Here is a 19642-nt window from a genome sequence, read left to right as displayed (position 1 = left end):
AAATGAGTCTAGGGTTTTTGACCGAGGTCTCTTTGGTCTTCTAAAGTCAAAGTAGTCATTGATTGACTTGGTCAAGGTCCAGCCCTTATATCAGCTTATAAGAAGTCTTCTAAAGGCACCTGCAGGATTAAAGAAGTATTAGTTAGTACCTACTTTTAGTTAATTCAGTTACATTCTGTTATAATAATAACAAACTATTAGTTTCTCTTTAAATAGCTAATTGTAATCTCATTTGAGTTTAAGATTGAATAAAATCTGAGTATTAGAGAAACTTACATGGTATCAGAAGTCTTGGTTAGATCAAATTAGGGTTTCTCAGCAATACTCCAACAGCAATCTCTTATCCATCATCAATATCTCGTAAAATCACATCAAGAAGATGAAAATTGAGTTAAAATCATCATCAATATCAAGTAAAATTGGATCAACATCAAAGTAAAATCATCAATATCAAGTAAAATCAGATCAACATCAAAGTAATATCAAGATCAAAGTCAATTTAGATCATTCACTTACTGTTTTTTCATGCTCGTCTTCAACAAGGTTTTCTTTCTCATCATGGCTTCTGCAAATTTAGATAATCTCCCACCTATTTCCTCTGTAACTAGTTTCATTACTGAGAAACTTGATGACTCCAACTATTTGATGTGGAGAGACCAAGTTGAAACAATGTTGAATACTTATGAACTCATAGGGTTTGTAAATGGTTCTTTTGAAGAACCTCCTCAAATCAAGATAATTCATGGAGTAGAACAGGTGAATCCTGACTTTCTATTATGGAGAAGTAAGGAAAGTTTTGTCAAGTCTTATCTTAAAAGTACACTTTCTAAGTCTATCTATTATGACATTTATGGATTGAAATCTGCACAAGAAATCTGGAACTATTTAGAAATCACTAACAATGAAGGCTTAGAATCAAAAAAAGATCAACTTAGAAGGAAATTACAGAGTATAAAGAAGGGTAATTCTTCAATTTCTGAGTACTTAAGGGAATTAAAACAAGTTTCAGATGCTTTACTTTCTGTTCATGATAGGGTAAATGATTCAGAGTTAGTCAGATTGGCTATTCAAGGTCTATCTTCTGACTATGATCAATTCACCATTGCTCTTATGGCTCATAATGAACACCTATCATTAGCACAGCTAAAATCCAGACTTATCCAACATGAACAATGGTTACTTGCAAAACAAAGTGATCATGAGGTTTATTATGTCAAAAGAATTGTTCCTTCTTCTGTTCAAAGGAACAAACCATCTCCAAATTTCTATAGAAATCAATCCTATGTAAAAAAATAGGGTTCTACTTCACAAACCCAAGGTAATAAATCAAAAAATCAAAGAGCTGATGACTTTGATTTCACCACAGTTCCATGTGGAATCTGTAAAAGATGGGGCCATGTTGCTACTGACTGCTATTCCAGATACAAACCAAACAAACCACAGTCAGGTTACTATACTGAAGAACAGGATCAAAATGATAATATTGGTAATGATGAAATGCCAAAATCATATCCTTATGAAGAGGAATCTCTTCTTGAATGCAACAATGCTATTGTTTCTACTTATGAACAAATCTCTACAGACACAGATGCTGGTGTGTTTGAGGAGTGTTACACTGCTATTGAACACTCACTTGATGACATTTTTGAAGACTGTAATCCTTTCTTTACTCATGAGGAATGTCATGTTATTTCTCATACTTCGGATTCTGTAAATCACAAAGACAAGGCTTGGCTAGCTGATACAGGTGCTAGCAGCCATATGACCCATACAACTGAAAACTTATCATCATCTCAATCTTATAATGAAACTGAGGCAGTAATGGTTGGCAGTGGGAATTTCTTACCAATTGCCAGTACAGGTACATCTAAGCTATCTACTTCTACTTGTGTTTTTGATCTTCATAAGGTCTTGTGTGTTCCTAGTCTTAAAAGAAACTTGTTATCCATTTCAAAGTTTACCAAGGATAACTCTGTGTCAATAGAATTCATGCCATGGGGATATAATATAAGGGATATTTGGTAAAAAAAAATCTTGGCAGAGGGTCCTGTCAAAAACAATTTATACCCTATTGAAGTTCAAAGTGACTTACTTAAGTCAAGAACAGTCTCAGCTCATACAGCTCAAGTAGCATCACCATATACAACTTGGCATGCCAGACTAGGTCACTCTCATAGTGGTGTCATAAAACAACTACATCATGAAAACAAAATTCTATTATCCAATCCAAATGATAAATCCTTTTGTAAATCTTGTGAGATGGGTAAAAGTAAATGTTTACCCTTTGAAGCTTCTACTACTACTACAAATACACCTTTGCACCTAATACATTGTGACATTTGGGGACCAGCCCCTGTTTCTACACCTAATGGGGCAAGATATTACATTCTATTCTTGGATGATTTCAGCAAATATAGTTGGGTGTATGCTATGAAATTAAGATTAGACAGTGTGAAATGTTTCACTCATTTCAAAGCTACTAATGAAAACTTACTCAAAGAAAAGATAGTTTATTTTCAGTCTGATGGTGCTCCTGAACTTCAAAAGGGTGAATTCAGAACTTTTCTAGACACAAATGGTATAACTTTCAGAAGTTCTTGCCCATATACACCTCAGCAGAATGGGAAAGCTGAGAGAAAACATAGGCATATCACTGAGTTAGGTAATACATTATCTTTTCACAGTTCTTTACCTAAACATTTATGGTTTGATGCCTTTAGCACTGCAGTCTATGTCATAAATAGAGTTCCAACTAAGACTCTAAATGGGGTTTCTCCTTTTGAGGTACTGTTTCACATATCACCTGATTATTCTATCTTTAAGATCTTTGGTTGTGCTTGTTACCCTCATTTGGGAGTCCTTAGGAAGGATAAGCTCAGTTCTAAGAGTATCCAATGTGTATTTTTGGGGTACAGCACTGATCATAAAGGGTATAGGTGCTATGATCCTCTTACCAAGAGGTTATATATTTCCAGACATGTCTCCTTTGATGAAAGCAACTTTCCTCATGCTTCCATCCTTGAGAAACAGTCTGGGTGTGATCAGAATTCAACACCACATATATCATTACCTTTTCCTTCTCTGGATTTCACTACATCTGATCACTCTGAACTAGGTTCATCTAGTATTACTACCAGCACACCTACTAATTCAGTGCCTAGTTGTCTACCCTCTCATGGATCAAGGACACCTAACTTAGCAGCTAGTACACCATCTAATCCAGAGTTGCCAACAACTGATCAGATTGTTACAAGAAGGAAGAATGGTATTATCAAAAATAAGCTATTGCCTACTGATTTTGTGGCACATTTTTCATCACCTCACACTCTTAATGTTGCCTATCTGTCCATTCTTCAACTTCCAACTGAGCCTACTACCTATAAAGAGGCATCTAAGCATGTTGAATGGTGTAAGGCTATGAATCACTACAAAAAATATGGTCATTAGGGACGGCCAAAAACCGTCCCAAAAATGTAAAAATCGTCCCCAATAATCTTTTGGGGACGATTTCTGTCCGTCCCTGAAAGTGGCGTCCCAAATGGTATTAGGGACAGTTGTAGCGACGGATGGAGTTTGTCCCCAATATTGTGTTTGGGACGACTTTTAACTGTCCCTACATAAACAGATATTAGGGCAGTCAGAAACTGTCCCTAAAAGCTTGGGAGAGTTCATCCTCTTCAGGGACAATCAACATCTGTCCCTATTAGTTTGCAGAAATTTTGGGAATTTACTGTAGCCCCTAGCCTATATTCGGGACAACTGATATATGTCCTTATGAATTTAGGTGGAATTTTTCTAGCTTGCATTTGGGATAATTAATTGCCAGAAAATATTGCTCGAATTTTCTTTAAGACAAATAGAGAAATTATTCGCAATCAAATAAATTTGACAATTAACATGAGTTCAAACATTGATAATCAAAATATTTTGTCCATACACAAAGATATTGTATTTTGTTTGTAGCTATGTCAACCAAAACCTTTACAAACCTAGAGTATTTAACAAATACTAACAAAAAAACATTCAAGATCAATTCTATCAAACCGAATTTGTTACAACAAGAAGCCTGCACATACTATCAATTGCATATCTATCGATCTCACTGACCACTGCTCCACATGATTTATACTCTCCATCTCGATAACATCGTAGATAATCTGCAAAATCTCTAACATCAATATGTGTCTGTGATAATAAAAAATATAATGCAAGTAGCAAATCATGTGAACTTACAACTCTAACATCATAAAAAAAACTGAACCCAGACTTCGCACTAAATTTTCTACACATAGGAAAAGAAATAAACTTGAGTTCTGTGTAATGCACTAAAAATAGAACATAATGCCTAAAATACAGAGGGTATGCTAGTCTGTATTACTATATCAACTACTTTAACTGATGAATTGACCTCTACTAAGTACTGTACTCCCAAAATATATTATTGAACATACAAAGCAACCACCACCAGAGGAGAGCGATGAGTAAGTTAGCTTGTCTCCAACTTCGCCTGATTAATTTAGTAGTAGCTTAATAGGGTAAGGAGTCAATGATTTTCCGTTTACTTTCCACGACTTAATATTTACTTACTTTTTGCAAACTAAAGCAAATTAAAACGCGATAACTCTTCGACACAACAGTTGCCCTTGGGCTGCTGCGATGCTGCAGCAGAAGCGACCCAAAGGCTGCTGTGACGCTGCAGCAGATGTAAATGGCGAATCAGCATTAAGATAAACAGTTCATAAGGGTGAGTAATTAAGATAGACAATAGGAATCCTTATGAATTTAATGCAGCTTTTACGCTTCACGAGCCACAATCCAACATTTGGACTAAACAATATGAATCATAATAGTATGAAATGAAGGGCTTCTAAAAGAGTAAAAGGTGATAGACAATATAGAATATAGTCATAATGGAATCTTTGATCACAAACAAGAACTATGAAAGACACAACATTGTAAATGAATATATGAAATAGATGAGGAGCAACTGCATACCAATTTTCTGCCCAAGCTGGATGAGATAAAAAGCCCAACCTGCCCAAATAGCAAAGAGGTAAAAAGTAAGAGAAAGAAGATGAAGGAGAGGGAAATCAGTTTTATAGTGTTGAAAGTTGTTGGTGTGCCCAAAGAGAAAGAGGATCAAGACCACAATTCACCCACTTCCTGGAAATCAATCAATTTCTTCTTACAATGAATTTAAAGTTTGGGAAAAGAAAAATTGTTACTATCGTAGAAAAATAAGATGAAGAAATAAATTTAATTAAAGTATTACCTATAGGAGAAACTGATTTCTCTGAAATCTCCTAGCCGATTTCACTAAAATCAAATCTCTGGATATCAGAACTAAGCAAAGGGAGCTAAAATAAATGAAAAGTAACAGAGAGAACTTTCTCAACATCTCTTACATCCATAGCTATCAAGAGAACATGAACTTTGCCCATCAACTATTTAGCAGTAGCCATCCAACTCTCGCGTGTACAGCTCTGCACAGAGTGCCAAGAACATATCAGTTCAATTACAATACCCAATTAAGACAACTTCAAGAATCAAAACATTCATAACAAAGCTATTCCATTACTTGATTGTCCACTCATATGTCATACCAGCAACCAAATTCAACACAAGATATTTGAAGATGTGATTAGTATTCCTCATTAATAAAAGAGAAACGTCCCTCTAACTCACTAACGTCAATACATCAACAAAAAAAATTTAAAGATAACAAATCAAAAGAAAACAATTCACTCAAGATAGAAGCAAACAAGATGAGCAAACTATTTCTAATGGGTATAATAACAAGTTTGAAAGAAGAGAAATTACTCAAGATTGAAGTAAACAAGAGGAGCTTTAAATGTACATGTATACTATAAGAGAGAACAAATTACTCAAGTTAAGATGAGATTCAAAGTGAACTTTATAGTTAGTCTCTGGTTCAGTTTTTTCGTCATTCTTAGAATTGAGAATCTCATGATCCAAAAACCCACTCAGAACTACAAACTGAGCATCTGAAAATAACGAAAATTTTCATTACATTACCATCTTCTAATGGAGATTCAACTGAGACCCTTTTGAAGCTTTCTTAACATGATTCTACCATATTATCAGATTTCTAAGATGAGATAAAGAACCCAAGCTTGAAGGTATAATCCTTGTGAGATAATTAAAGCTAAGAACATGTGAAATCAATTTAAAATAGTTACTAAGACTTGCTGGAATTGATCCAGAAAGTTTATTGGAACTTAGACAAAGAAACTCTAAATTCGTCAAATTGGATAAAGAATCAGGTAACATGCAGACAAAATAATTGTAAGATATCTAACTTCTTCAAATTAGTCATTTTAAGAAGAATACCAGTTGGAAACTCACCATTGAAGTTGTTGCTTGAGAGATTAATCTGTTCTAAAGAATACCTTTAGGAGCAACCGATTTCTCTGATTTGTTCAAGTCGATTTGTCCTAGCCGACTTCTTATAGCCGATCTTACTGGAATCACTCAATCAAGAATCTGCAAAATAGTTTGTGGTAGTAGGAGAAGAAGATGATGATGATAGGAAGAAGATGAAATATAGCAAACTGACCGGTTGGGCGATGATTTATAGATCTCGCACCCTGTAGAAGAACTCGGCGGATGAAACTTGGGAGAAAGGGAAGACGAAGAGAGATACAAGGAAAGGGAAAACTGTTTTAAAATCCAAGGATATTAGGGATAAATTTGGGTCAAAATAGTGGGAATATTTGCGCCAAAATGGGCCGCCATTTTTTTATCCCACTATTCTAAAAATCTGTCCCCAAAGCACATGAATGGTCCCTATAGTGATTTCATTAGGGTCAAATGATAAACAATTGTCCCTATTTAGAAAATATTAGGGACATACATAAAAATGTATGTCCCTATTGAGCCTGTTTTTTGTAGTGAATGAAGAGTTTCAAGCTCTTCAACAAAATGAAACATGGGTACTTGTTCCAGCCACAAATCAGATGAATATCTTAGGCTGCAAGTGGGTCTTTAAGCTCAAACAGAAAAGTGATGGCACTATTGAAAGATACAAGGCTAGGCTTGTTGCAAAGGGTTTCCATCAACAAGAGGGTGTGGACTATGAAGAGACATTTAGTCCTGTGGTCAAGGCAACCACTATTAGACTAATCTTAACAATAGCAGTCACCAATTCATGGATTATTAAACAACTTGATGTCTCAAATGCTTTCTTGCATGGAACTCTAGATGAAGCAGTTTATATGATTCAACCACCTGGGTTTACTGAATCAGGTAAGGAATCTATGTTTGCCATCTTCACAAAGCCCTTTATGGCCTTAAACAGGCTCCTAGGGCCTGGTTTAACAAGTTTGCATCTTTTCTACATACTTATGGCTTTCAAAAGAGCAAAACAGACCACTCCATGTTTGTTTATCATCTCACCTCTGATATGATAGTTCTATTACTCTATGTGGATGATATAATACTCACAGGCAACTCTGTTACTCTAATAGATAAGCTTATAATTGATCTAAGTGCAGCATTCAAAATGAAAGATTTGGGTACTCTTTCATACTTCCTGGGTATAGAGGTTTCTGCTTCTCCTCTACAACATAATATGGTCTTAACCCAGAAGAAGTATACTCTACAACTACTCCAAAAGGCAAATTTACCGGAGTCAAAGCCTTCAAAGCTACCAGTTTCAAGTGGACAGAGGGTTTCTATAACTGATGGTGATGAGCTTACTAGCCCAACTGAGTATAGAAGTTTGGTAGGAGCACTCCAGTACCTTACTCTAACTCGTCCAGACATATCATATGCAGTTAATTATGCAGCACAATTTATGCACAAGCCAACATCAGTTCATATGATTATAGTCAAAAAGATATTAAGATACCTCAAGGGAACTATGGGGTCAGGCATTTGTATTACTGCTAGTGATCTATCAACCCTAATAGCTTACTCTGACTCTGATTAGACTGGTTGCCCAGATTCACGAAAGTCTACTGGTGGGTTTTGTGTCTTTCTAGGGTCAAGTCTTCTCTCATGGAGTTCGAAAAAGCAAGCCACTGTGGCTCGCTCTTCTACTGAAGCCGAGTATAAGGCTTTATCTTCGGTAGCAACAGAGGTGATTTGGATTTCATACCTTATGAGCGAGCTTAGGATTCCCATGAACAAACCCTTTGTGTTGTACTGTGATAATATAAGTGCAAAATACCTTGCTTCAAACCCTATTTTCCATGCTCGGACGAAGCACATCGAGGTGGATTTCCATTATGTTCGAGACTTAGTAATGGATGGTACTGTGGTGGTTCATCATGTTTCTACTCTTGAACAGATTGCTGACATCTTCACGAAGGGACTTCCACTCGATCTCTTTCAAAAAATGAGGAACAAACTCATGGTTCATCAATCTTCTTCACCATTAGTTTGAGGGGGGCTGATAACTCTAGGGTTTCTCTCAGAGAGCTCTCGAACAGAAGAGGCGAAAATGAGTCTAGGGTTTTTGACCGAGGTCTCTTTGGTCTTCTAAAGTCAAAGTAGTCATTGATTGACTTGGTCAAGGTCCAGCCCTTATATCAGCTTATAAGAAGTCTTCTAAAGGCACCTGCAGGATTAAAGAAGTATTAGTTAGTAACTACTTTTAGTTAATTCAGTTACATTCTGTTATAATAATAACAAACTATTAGTTTCTCTTTAAATAGCTAATTGTAATCTCATTTGAGTTTAAGATTGAATAAAATCTGAGTATTAGAGAAACTTACAGATTTTCTCTATGCAAGAAAGATGGATAATCTCAAAATCATATATTTCTCCTTTGTCCCTTTACTGAGCAGGTGCAGAGTTCTTTATCACATTCCAACCACACCCCTCTTATCAACAAGCATAATCCCTTACTTACGTTGTTAAAGAATGGAATCAAAAGAAAATCAAAGACATGAAGAGTTTCATCAACATAAGCACCGTTCCAGTCTTTCAACAAAAAAAAAGCATCGTTCCAGCTACAATTTAGATCATTTGGAGTGAAAGAAATGCTAGACTGCTTGAAGCAGAAATAGATAAAGAAGAAATAATAGAAAATATAGTTGTAAAGATCTAGGGGGTCGTTGTTCCATTAGGCAACCAAACTACCATGGATTAAGACCACAAACTTTAGTGACTTTAATTATCTGTAATTGGGATGTCTTAAGTAGGTTTTAGTCCATTTCGATTAAACCTTCTTTTACTTGTTCTCTTTTTTCATCATCAATCGAATTATTGTTCGCGATCCATGATTCAATTTTATCATCAATCCAATTGCTTGCTCAGGATTTTCGGCTACTATTATTGTGTTTCTTACTGAACTATTTTGGTTCGTCTAAAACAATTGATCGTTGTCATGTGAATTCTATGAAAAACTACCTAGATTATAAGAGTAAAGATAGGTCCTTTCTCTGATACACTAGGGTTTTTTTACTACTCCGTCCGTCTCAAAATGAACGACATATTTTGAATACCCAAATTTTTTAGGGAACATCATTAATTAAAGTTTGGCTGTAAGAACTAACATGATTTTCCCAATTGTACCTTCATTAACTTTTCAACCATACAATGAAAAAGTTTGACTTATTTTTAAATAAAATTATCACTAAATTTATATTAATGGGTGTTATTGGAAAGAGCGAAAAGTTCTACGTATTTCTTATTTTTAGAAATGAGACTCTAAAATGAGATAGTCTTAAAAAACACTTTTATGCACCTTCTCAATCAAATATATATATATACGCCCGGAATGTAAAATATAACTGCTTATTAATACTATGGTTACATTGTCAACACTTGGTTGCCTGAGTTATTAAAGTGATGACATATACTCCAAAGGTTCGTGGAGGTCTTGGGTTCGATCCCCAGAGAACTTGGAGTTATTAGGACATAAATAATGTAGATGGGCTTTAGGCCATAGTTAGTTGGGCTTTAGCCTGTTCTTGTTAAATTTGGCAGTATTGTATTTATTACATCTTTAATGTATCAACGCCATTGTAATAACTATCATCGTGGTCAATTTCCAAAAAAAAAAAAAAAATACTATTGTTACATTTATATTATGAATATGATTGTTTGTACCCATTGTTCTTCCACCTCTATTGATAGATAAATAAACTTAATCACTCAAGAGTCCAAGCCCATAATTTTTGTTAAAGGTCAAGGGTGACTTCAAATGTGTCATGTCTTTTTGCTATTAACCCATCTATCTTGGCACTTTCTGTGGGTTTCAAACTACTCAGTTCTATGTCTACAAATTGGATCAGTGCGAACAGTTCGGAGTTCGGACTGGTTCCTCTTTTCAGGCCTACCTCTAGACTGGAAGCACAAAAAAGACATCAACCCTTTTAGATTACCTCGGAGAAAATCTAGATAGTTCATTAACCTCTCGATCCCCATAAAAAGATTGATCGCTGGCAGATCAACATCACCTATCTTTATGTAAAGATTATTTGAAGATTACCTCTAAAATATGTCCTCTCCCTCGTTCTAGCAAACTCTAGCTTCAGTTCAAGTGTCTTTGAACTGCCCTAATCTCTGCGGGTGCAAAGAGAAAAGCCGGTCATAAATAATTTTTGGGTGGCTTATAGACAACTCCAGAAAATTATAGATGACCTGCTGAAATAAAGTTGTTAATCAGTTGAGCTACCTCAAAACTAGGTCACCTTAATTTGCTTCACATTGAACAGTTGTACACAACATTAGTGTTTCTTTTGAGATGAAGAATCATGTGACAGACACGTGTTTAACATCTTTTTTTTGGTTGGTTAATTTCTTTATCTGAGAAATCAATTTGTCTTATCTCCCTTATTAAGATCCCCTACAGTTATTTCCTCAATAATAATTCATTATTGTAGAGAGAGAAGGTTCCACTAGACATAGAGAATAACGTTCAACTAGAGAGAGAGAGGGTGCATCTACCTGCTCTCAGCCTCTCACCCCCTGGATGCCATCATTTTCAACTAGAGAAATGCTATTTATTCACCAAAAGTGGGGTAGACTACCAGTAAGATGTGGCTGACTCTCATTGGAGGATCATTGTTCACACACACTCTGCCTAATGGGAATCGGCCACATTGATAATTGATCTCCAATTGATCTTACGTTCAGACAAAATAGCTTTTTTCTTTACTTTTTTTTTGTTGAAAGTTTATTTGCTCGTTTATTTCAAACATTCATGAGTCTGATTTTAACGAGTCAGGATCAGATAGTTAGTTTCACGCAATAATACATAATAGAATACCAAATCTTATAATCTCAAATCTATCAAAATAAGAGATTCGTAAGGGAATATATATATATATATATATATATATATAAGGGAATATATATATATATATTATATATATATATATATATAACAAAGATTATTGTTAATTGGTTTTAGACAAAAAAAATGTAACCAAACGAGTCCACAGATTTTTTTTTTCTTCTCTTAATTAAATTTTGTTATCCAAGAGAGATGGTGATGTTTTCTTAATACTCTTATAAATAGGGTTAGCTTAGCTGCAATTGTAAAAAGTAGGAATTGCATATACGTGTTGTTTCTGTTTTTTTTTTTATCTGAAATTTGAACGAACTTTATGTATAAATTTAGTTGTTTTGCATACATTTATCATAAGATCTCGAAACAAATATTTGTATGCAATGCATGTATTTTCATCTAATAAAATAAGTCTAAATATGAAAAAAAAATGTTTCAAGGTATGAATATATCAGAGGAATAAACACATGCAAATACTCAAACTATACACGTAAATTACATATCAATTAGTTCAGATTTCAAGTTCTAACATGAGAAAAACAAACAAAACGCTTATTTCAAAATAGAGTATTTCTTTTGTTAAGAATAAGTGAGTCTCTTGAATCAAAGTTGGACTAATGTTTGATTGGCTAAGAAAGATCAATTGTTGATTTGTCTGTTCATAAACCCTAGAATAGTTTTCACTGTATTCTAAATTAAACCCCCACATGGAAAGGAATATGGAAAATAAAAATCAAGGCACTGAGGTAGAATATCCTTAAACAATTTGTAACTTGTTTGAAGATCATCTCCTTTTTTTTTTTGTTGAGAGAAGATCATCTCCTTGTTAATTGACAAAGAAAATCATCCTTGTTAGTCAAACAAACAAAATCATCTTATTCAGTTATTCCCAAACAGGGACGGATCCAGGATTTTTATTTAGGGGGTGCGAATTTATATATATAAACAAAATTTTTATTTGCAAACACGGTAATTAACAAAATATTTATATTTATTAATTATATTAATACATCAACGATTACAAACACAATTGGCCAATACGAGAGTATATATTTTGAAATGTTCGTATAATCGACTCATTGTCAATTTCACTAAAAACTTCTCTTTCAATAAAGACTACTAAATTAGCACTCAGCAACGGATCACTCGTCTTGTTTCTTAAACCTGTTTTAATTAGCATCATAGCATCAAAAACTCTCTCAACGAAGACATATGCAACCGGCAAAATTAGTGCTAAAGTGATAAACAAATAAGCTAAATGATATATTTTATCTCTCTTAGTTTCCACCAATATTCTAGCAAGAGTTTCAATCCCATCTAAATTTGAGAAATCATCATTCTGCCTCATTACGTAAATGTAATCATCAAGCTGAGAACTAAGTAACATAGTGTCAAGACTATTGGAATATGAGAGATAAAATTCAGTAAGGCGCATCAACTTACTTTTGTCGAAAATGACAAAATCTTTAGATGAACTCAAACGCGTCGAAAATAGAAAGTATATAAATTGAATTTTATAAGATTTATGGTAGACGAATTGAAGCTTGTAGGATTTATGAAAGATGAATTAAAGTTTGTAGAATTTATGGTAAATAAGTTGAATTTTATATGGTTTAGAGTAGTTGAATTGAATTTTAAGTAACTTAAGATAGCTGAATTGAATATTTTCGAGTTAAAAAGTTAAAATACTTCAAATTGGTTATATGTTATATAGTGGGACTCGAACTCAAAACCTCAAGCTCCCACTCGTCCACAACTCAATATCACAACCACTAAGCTCTAATTGATGTCATTTATACACGGCTGGATATATTTATATAGGAACAAACCCATATATATCAAAAAAAGAACTTAAACTGCTCGTAGAGAGAGAGATTCGAACTAGTGCGCTCGAGGTAAGAACCTCCCACTTACCTACTGTTTGACCACTAAGCCAACGGCTCCTTGGTGTCATTATACTGTATCAGACAATATATATTCCTATACGTATACATATATATAGAAAAGAATTACTACTACTAATACTTTTTTTCGGGCGGATCAAGGGGGTGCGGCCGCACCCCCTCGCACCCCCATGGATCCGCCCCTGTTCCCAAATAAATTGTACTTTTTTTTTTCTCCATCAAAAGATATAATATTATCAAAATTAGGTAATAACTCATAATTTATTTAGTAGCACCGAAAATACAATATCACATGTCGACCTCCTATACTTTAGCAGAACATTTAACAAATATATCAAACAAATAAGAAAATAAATTAGTTAATTTTGTGATCTAGTCCTTCAATACTATATCTAATTATCTCTCTCTCTCTCTTAATCTCTTTCCCGTGTGTATATATATATTACAAGTAAGATGCTATCACAAATAATCTCATACCACAAAAGCCCAATGGAGAAACCTTATCTTTTTTCTTTAACCAATTATGCAACAAAAGAATTTGTGTAAGTGGTGATGAGGGGCCAGTCAATAATGGAAAGACCATTGTCAATGTTTCATTATTAATTATATGAAGAAATTAAGACAAGGACAAAGGCATAGACAAGGTGTTTCTAATTGGCCTAGTCTCCTTGTCTGTTGATTGATTTGTTTACTGTTTTAGGTCTTTTCTCTTGTATGGCCTCTTCCATTAAAAAAAATGGAAATATTGTCTCCATCTCCATTTTCCCAAAGTTATTTTAGTATATTTTTGGTGGGTTTTATTTCTATATAAATGTTTTTATAATACTTGTTTGATTGTTGGTGTTGTTTTATTGCAAAATAATTTTAAATGATTTGTGGTCCATTAACTTAACTCCTATTGTACATCATTATGTCATCCTCTAAGTAATCCTCTAAGTAATTGTCGCATATTCCTTTATTAAATTTTGATATTTTACAAAGGTTAATTTCAATGTGGCCGAAATTTATTACCAACTGAAATGTTTGTCCTTCTATTCACCTAGTATTCATGTTTCCGTAAAAAAAACTTTAGGACGAGCAAATACGAAAGTTAATTTTTTCTTTTAGTCACAAATTGTAGGTCAAATTGAAATTAACCCATTTCATTATCAAAATTCCCACTTCATTTATGAGGAGATTATCCATGTTTCTATAATTAAGCACCCTATTGTTGAAAATGGTGATGAGATAAAGCTACTTTGTTTGAAGCTTTAGGTGGCATCAACCAAGCTCTTGGTGTCAACTACCATGTGAGGTGTCAAGCAACATGAACAATCTATTCTAAATGAGACATCTCACCTTGGTGATAAGTCTCTTATCATTTGAGGTGGCAATTTATCAAGTAGACACCATGAGTTGGTGAGACACCTCATTTGTTGAGGTGTCCACACCATATTTCTCCTCCAACACTATAAAAGGAGATGAAGAACTTCAATTCAAAATCATCCCATTCTCATCCCATCTATTCCATCTCATAAGCAAGCCAAGTGAAGAGAAAGTGAGTTAGTATTAGAAAGAGAGTTTAGTTTCTTCTAAATACTTGTCTTTCCTTTGGTAAAGAGAGAGTTGATAGTACATCTCCTAGAATAAGAGAGAGGTTGTTCATAATTGTTATCTCCTTATTTAGAGAGAAGAAGTTGTAAGTAATTCATCTTTAAGTATAAATCTATCTACAAAGTTGTTCATCTTCGTGTTATTCGATATTCGACTTTAGTTGCAATTGAGTGTCTAAGACTCACAACCTTTCTAACAGTGGTATCAGAGCCCAGGTTCTTGTCGGTTTGGTTAGTGGAAGAAGACACCAAAATAATGGCGGCAAAGTACGATATAGAAAAATTCAATGGGAATAATTTCTCATTATGGAAAATGAAGATGAAGGCAATTTTGAGAAAAGATAATTGTCTAGCGGCAATTGAAGATAGGCGGGTTGATATGCTTGATGACGCTAAGTGGAACGAGATAGATGGCAATGCTATTGCAAATCTACACCTAGCACTAGCCGATGGAGTATTATCAAGTGTAGCTGAGAAGACGTCAGCAAAAGAAATATGGGATACTTTAACAAAGTTGTACGAGACCAAATCACTACACAACAAAATCTTCTTGAAGAGACGACTCTACACTCTTAGAATGATGGAGTCAACAACGGTAACAAACCACATCAACACCCTTAATACTCTATTCTCTCAACTTACATCAATAGGGCATAACATGGACACGGTTGAACGTGGGGAAATTCTACTTCAAAGTCTACCGGATTCATATGATCAACTCATCATCAATATTACCACCAATATAGAAGTTCTGTCCTTTGATGATATTGCTGCTGCAGTTCTTGAAGAAGAAAATCGACGCAAAAACAAAGAAGATAGACAAGAAAGCTCACAACATGCTGGAGCTTTGACGATGATGAGAGGGCGATCAATGGAACGTGGCTCAAGTGGGAGTCAAAAGCAGAGTAGATCAAAATCAAGGAGTAAGAAGAATGTGAAGTGTCACTATTGTGGAAAGAAAGGGCATTACAAAAGGGAGTGTTGGAATCTCAAGAAGAAAGAAGGAAAAAGTCCTGAGCTGTCAAACGCTCAGGGTTGTGTAGCAGGTACCTCGGATGAAGGCGAAATTTTATACAGCGAGGCAACAACAGTTCATGAAGGCAGAAGAAATTTTGCTGAAGTTTGGCTAATGGATTCAGGAGCCACATGGCATATGACCCCTCGGAGAGAATGGTTCCATCAATATGAACCCACCTCTGGAGGATCTGTGTACATGGGAGATGATCATGTTGTGGAGATTGCTGGTATTGGGAGCATCAAACTGAAGATGTATGATGGTACCGTTCGCACTATCCAGGAGGTACGACATGTTAAAGGTTTGAAGAAAAATCTATTGTCTGTAGGACAATTAGATAGTCTCGGATGTAAAACCCATATTGAAGGTGGGAAAATGAAGGTGATCAAAGGCGCGCTTGTGATCATGAAAGCGGAAAAGATAGCTGCTAATATGTACATGCTTCAAGGAGAAACACAACAAGAGGGAGAAGTTTCAGTTGCATCAACAAGTTCGATAGAAGAGTCAACAAATCTTTGGCACCAAAAACTCGGTCACATATCAGAACAAGGTATGAAGATTCTCGTCGAACAAAACCTTCTTCCAGGGCTCAAAAATGTTTCTTTACCATTTTGTGAGCATTGTGTTACTAGTAAGCAGCACAGATTAAAGTTCAGTAGTTCAAATGCTAGAAGCAAGACTATCTTAGAACTTGTTCACTCTGATGTATGGCAATCACCGGTTATATCCCTAGGAGGTGCAAGATACTTTGTATCTTTTATTGATGATTACTCCAGGAGATGTTGGGTGTTTCCAATCAAGAAGAAGGCAGATGTATTTCCAGTTTTCAAAAATTTCAAAGCACAAATAGAGCTTGAATCTGAGAAGAAGATCAAGTGTCTAAGGTCAGACAATGGAGGAGAATATACTGGTATTAAGTTTGATACCTTTTGTCAAGAAGAAGGCATCAAAAGGCAGTTCACAGTGGCGTACACTCCACAACAAAATGGAGTAGCAGAGCGGATGAACAGAACCTTGTTAGAAAGAACAAGAGCAATGTTGAGAGCTGCTGGAATGGACAAATCTTTTTGGGCGGAAGCAGTCAAGACCGCGTGCTATGTGATCAATCGGTCTCCATCAACCGCAATTGATCTAAAGACGCCAATGCAAATGTGGACAGGTAAACCAGCTGACTATTCTCGCTTACATATGTTTGGAAGCCCGGTGTACGTGATGTACAACACCCAAGAAACATCAAAGCTAGATTCGAAATCCAGAAGATGTATTTTCTTAGGGTATGCTGATGGAGTGAAGGGGTACCGCCTGTGGGATCCCACTGCCCACAAGGTAATAATCAGCAGGGACGTGATATTTACAGAAGACAACGTACATACAAATGATAGCACTTCAAAGGAGAAACCAGAGACTAGTACAGTTCATGTTAGATATGAACAAGAAGATCAAAATTCTTCTGAAGCGGAACTAGAGCACGAAGAACAAGAAGAAGCTGAGACTGAAACTCCATTAATTCGACAGTCAACTCGGGAGCGGAGAGAACCAGCTTGGCACTCAGATTATTTTATGGAAGGGAATATTGCATACTGTCTGCTAACGGAAGATGGAGAACCTTCAACTTATCATGAGGCTATAAAAGGTCAAGAAGCTTCTCTATGGATGGCGGCAATGCAAGAAGAAATAGAAGCTCTCCATAAAAATAATACATGGGATCTTGTTCATCTACCACATGGAAGGAGAGCTATCGGAAACAAATGGGTCTTCAAGATCAAACGGGATAGCAATGACCAAGTGGAGCGGTATCGTGCTAGACTAGTAGTGAAAGGGTTCGCTCAGAAAGAAGGTATTGACTTCAACGAAATATTCTCACCTGTTGTACGACTTACAACAGTTCGGGTAGTCCTGGCGATGTGCGCTACATATGACTTGTACTTGGAGCAGTTAGATGTGAAAACTGCATTTCTTCATGGAGAACTTGAAGAAGAAATTTATATGCTCCAACCAGAAGGTTTTGAAGAAAAAGAGAACTTGGTTTGCAGGTTGAACAAATCTCTATACGGTCTCAAACAGGCGCCGAGATGTTGGTATAAGAGATTTGATTCCTTCATTACGAGCCTAGGATACAACAGACTTAATGCAGATCCTTGTACTTACAACAAGAGATTTGGTGATGGTGATTTTATAATTTTGCTGTTGTATGTAGACGACATGTTGGTTGCAGGCCCCAGCAAAGATCGTATTGAAAATTTGAAGGCTCAAATGGCTAGGGAGTTTGAAATGAAGGACTTGGGACCAGCAAACAAGATTCTAGGGATGCAAATTCACCGAGACAGAAGTAATAGGAAGATTTGGCTTTCTCAAGAAAACTACTTGAAGAAAATCTTGCGACGCTTCAATATGCAAGATAGTAAGTCAATCTCTACCCCTCTTCCTATTAATTTCAAGTTATCTTCAAGTATGTGTCCTAGCAGTGAAGCAGAGAAGATGGAGATGTCTCGAGTACCGTATGCATCAGCAGTGGGTAGCCTAATGTTTGCCATGGTATGTACAAGACCAGACATTGCACAAGCAGTGGGAGCGGTTAGTCGGTATATGGCAAATCCTGGTAGAGAGCATTGGAATACGGTGAAGAGGATCCTGAGATATCTCAAGGGTACCTCAAATGCTGCATTATGTTATGGAGGACCAGACTTTCTTGTTAGAGGCTATGTTGATTCGAATTATGCAGGTGATCTTGATAAAAGCAAATCCACCACAGGGTATGTGTTTACTCTTGCTAGAGGAGCAGTAAGCTGGGTTTCGAAACTGCAGTCTATCGTGGCTACTTCTACGACGGAAGCAGAATACGTGGCAGCTACACAATCTAGCAAAGAGGCAATATGGTTGCAAATGTTATTGGAGGAGCTTGGACACAAACAAGGGAAGGTAACTTTGTTTTGTGATAGTCAAAGCGCTTTGCACTTGGCAAAGAATCCAGCATTTCACTCGAGGACGAAACACATACGAGTTCAATATCACTTTGTTCGTGAGAAGGTGGAAGAAGGAAGCATTAGTATGGAGAAAATCCATACAAAAGAGAACCTAGCAGACATATTAACAAAGCCAGTAGACAGTAACAAGTTTATATGGTGTCGATCCTCCATCGGCCTAGCAGAAAACGTGAGCAGCATAAGAGCAAAGTAGATAGGATGGAGAAGTTACAAACAAAAGTAACTTTAAGTGGGAGAATGTTGAAAATGGTGATGAGATAAAGCTACTTTGTTTGAAGCTTTAGGTGGCATCAACCAAGCTCTTGGTGTCAACTACCATGTGAGGTGTCAAGCAACATGAACAATCTATTCTAAATGAGACATCTCACCTTGGTGATAAGTCTCTTATCATTTGAGGTGGCAATTTATCAAGTAGACACCATGAGTTGGTGAGACACCTCATTTGTTGAGGTGTCCACACCATATTTCTCCTCCAACACTATAAAAGGAGATGAAGAACTTCAATTCAAAATCATCCCATTCTCATCCCATCTATTCCATCTCATAAGCAAGCCAAGTGAAGATAAAGTGAGTTAGTATTAGAAAGAGAGTTTAGTTTCTTCTAAATACTTGTCTTTCCTTTGGTAAAGAGAGAGTTGATAGTACATCTCCTAGAATAAGAGAGAGGTTGTTCATAATTGTTATCTCCTTATTTAGAGAGAAGAAGTTGTAAGTAATTCATCTTTAAGTATAAATCTATCTACAAAGTTGTTCATCTTCGTGTTATTCGATATTCGACTTTAGTTGCAATTGAGTGTCTAAGACTCACAACCTTTCTAACACCTGTAACAGTGTAAATCATTAGTAACCATCACATCCTGATAAAGTTGGCATGGTTAATGTGATAT

At 35.7% G+C, this 19642-nt stretch overlaps 1 long non-coding RNA gene across 3 annotated transcripts; it reads right to left on the bottom strand.

Annotated features, from left to right (window-relative positions):
• Positions 1-3901: 3901 nt before the first annotated feature.
• LOC147549728 (uncharacterized) lies at positions 3902-6733 on the bottom strand. 3 transcript variants are annotated; one of them, XR_015238084.1, is made up of 6 exons: positions 6578-6733; positions 6367-6504; positions 5406-5483; positions 5273-5316; positions 4996-5034; positions 3902-4157 (listed from the first exon to the last, which is right to left on the bottom strand). It is a non-coding gene; the product is annotated as an uncharacterized LOC147549728 (long non-coding RNA). The 3 variants fall into 3 exon arrangements; XR_015238083.1 differs by having other exon boundaries at positions 6367-6733; XR_015238085.1 differs by having other exon boundaries at positions 6411-6733.
• Positions 6734-19642: the final 12909 nt, after the last annotated feature.

This window comes from Eschscholzia californica, unplaced genomic scaffold (assembly GCF_041429995.1).
Source record: "Eschscholzia californica isolate CP2 unplaced genomic scaffold, dmEscCali1.0.p SCAF_3, whole genome shotgun sequence".
Taxonomy (NCBI): domain Eukaryota; kingdom Viridiplantae; phylum Streptophyta; class Magnoliopsida; order Ranunculales; family Papaveraceae; genus Eschscholzia; species Eschscholzia californica.
This window is presented reverse-complemented; position numbering and strand designations above follow the sequence as displayed.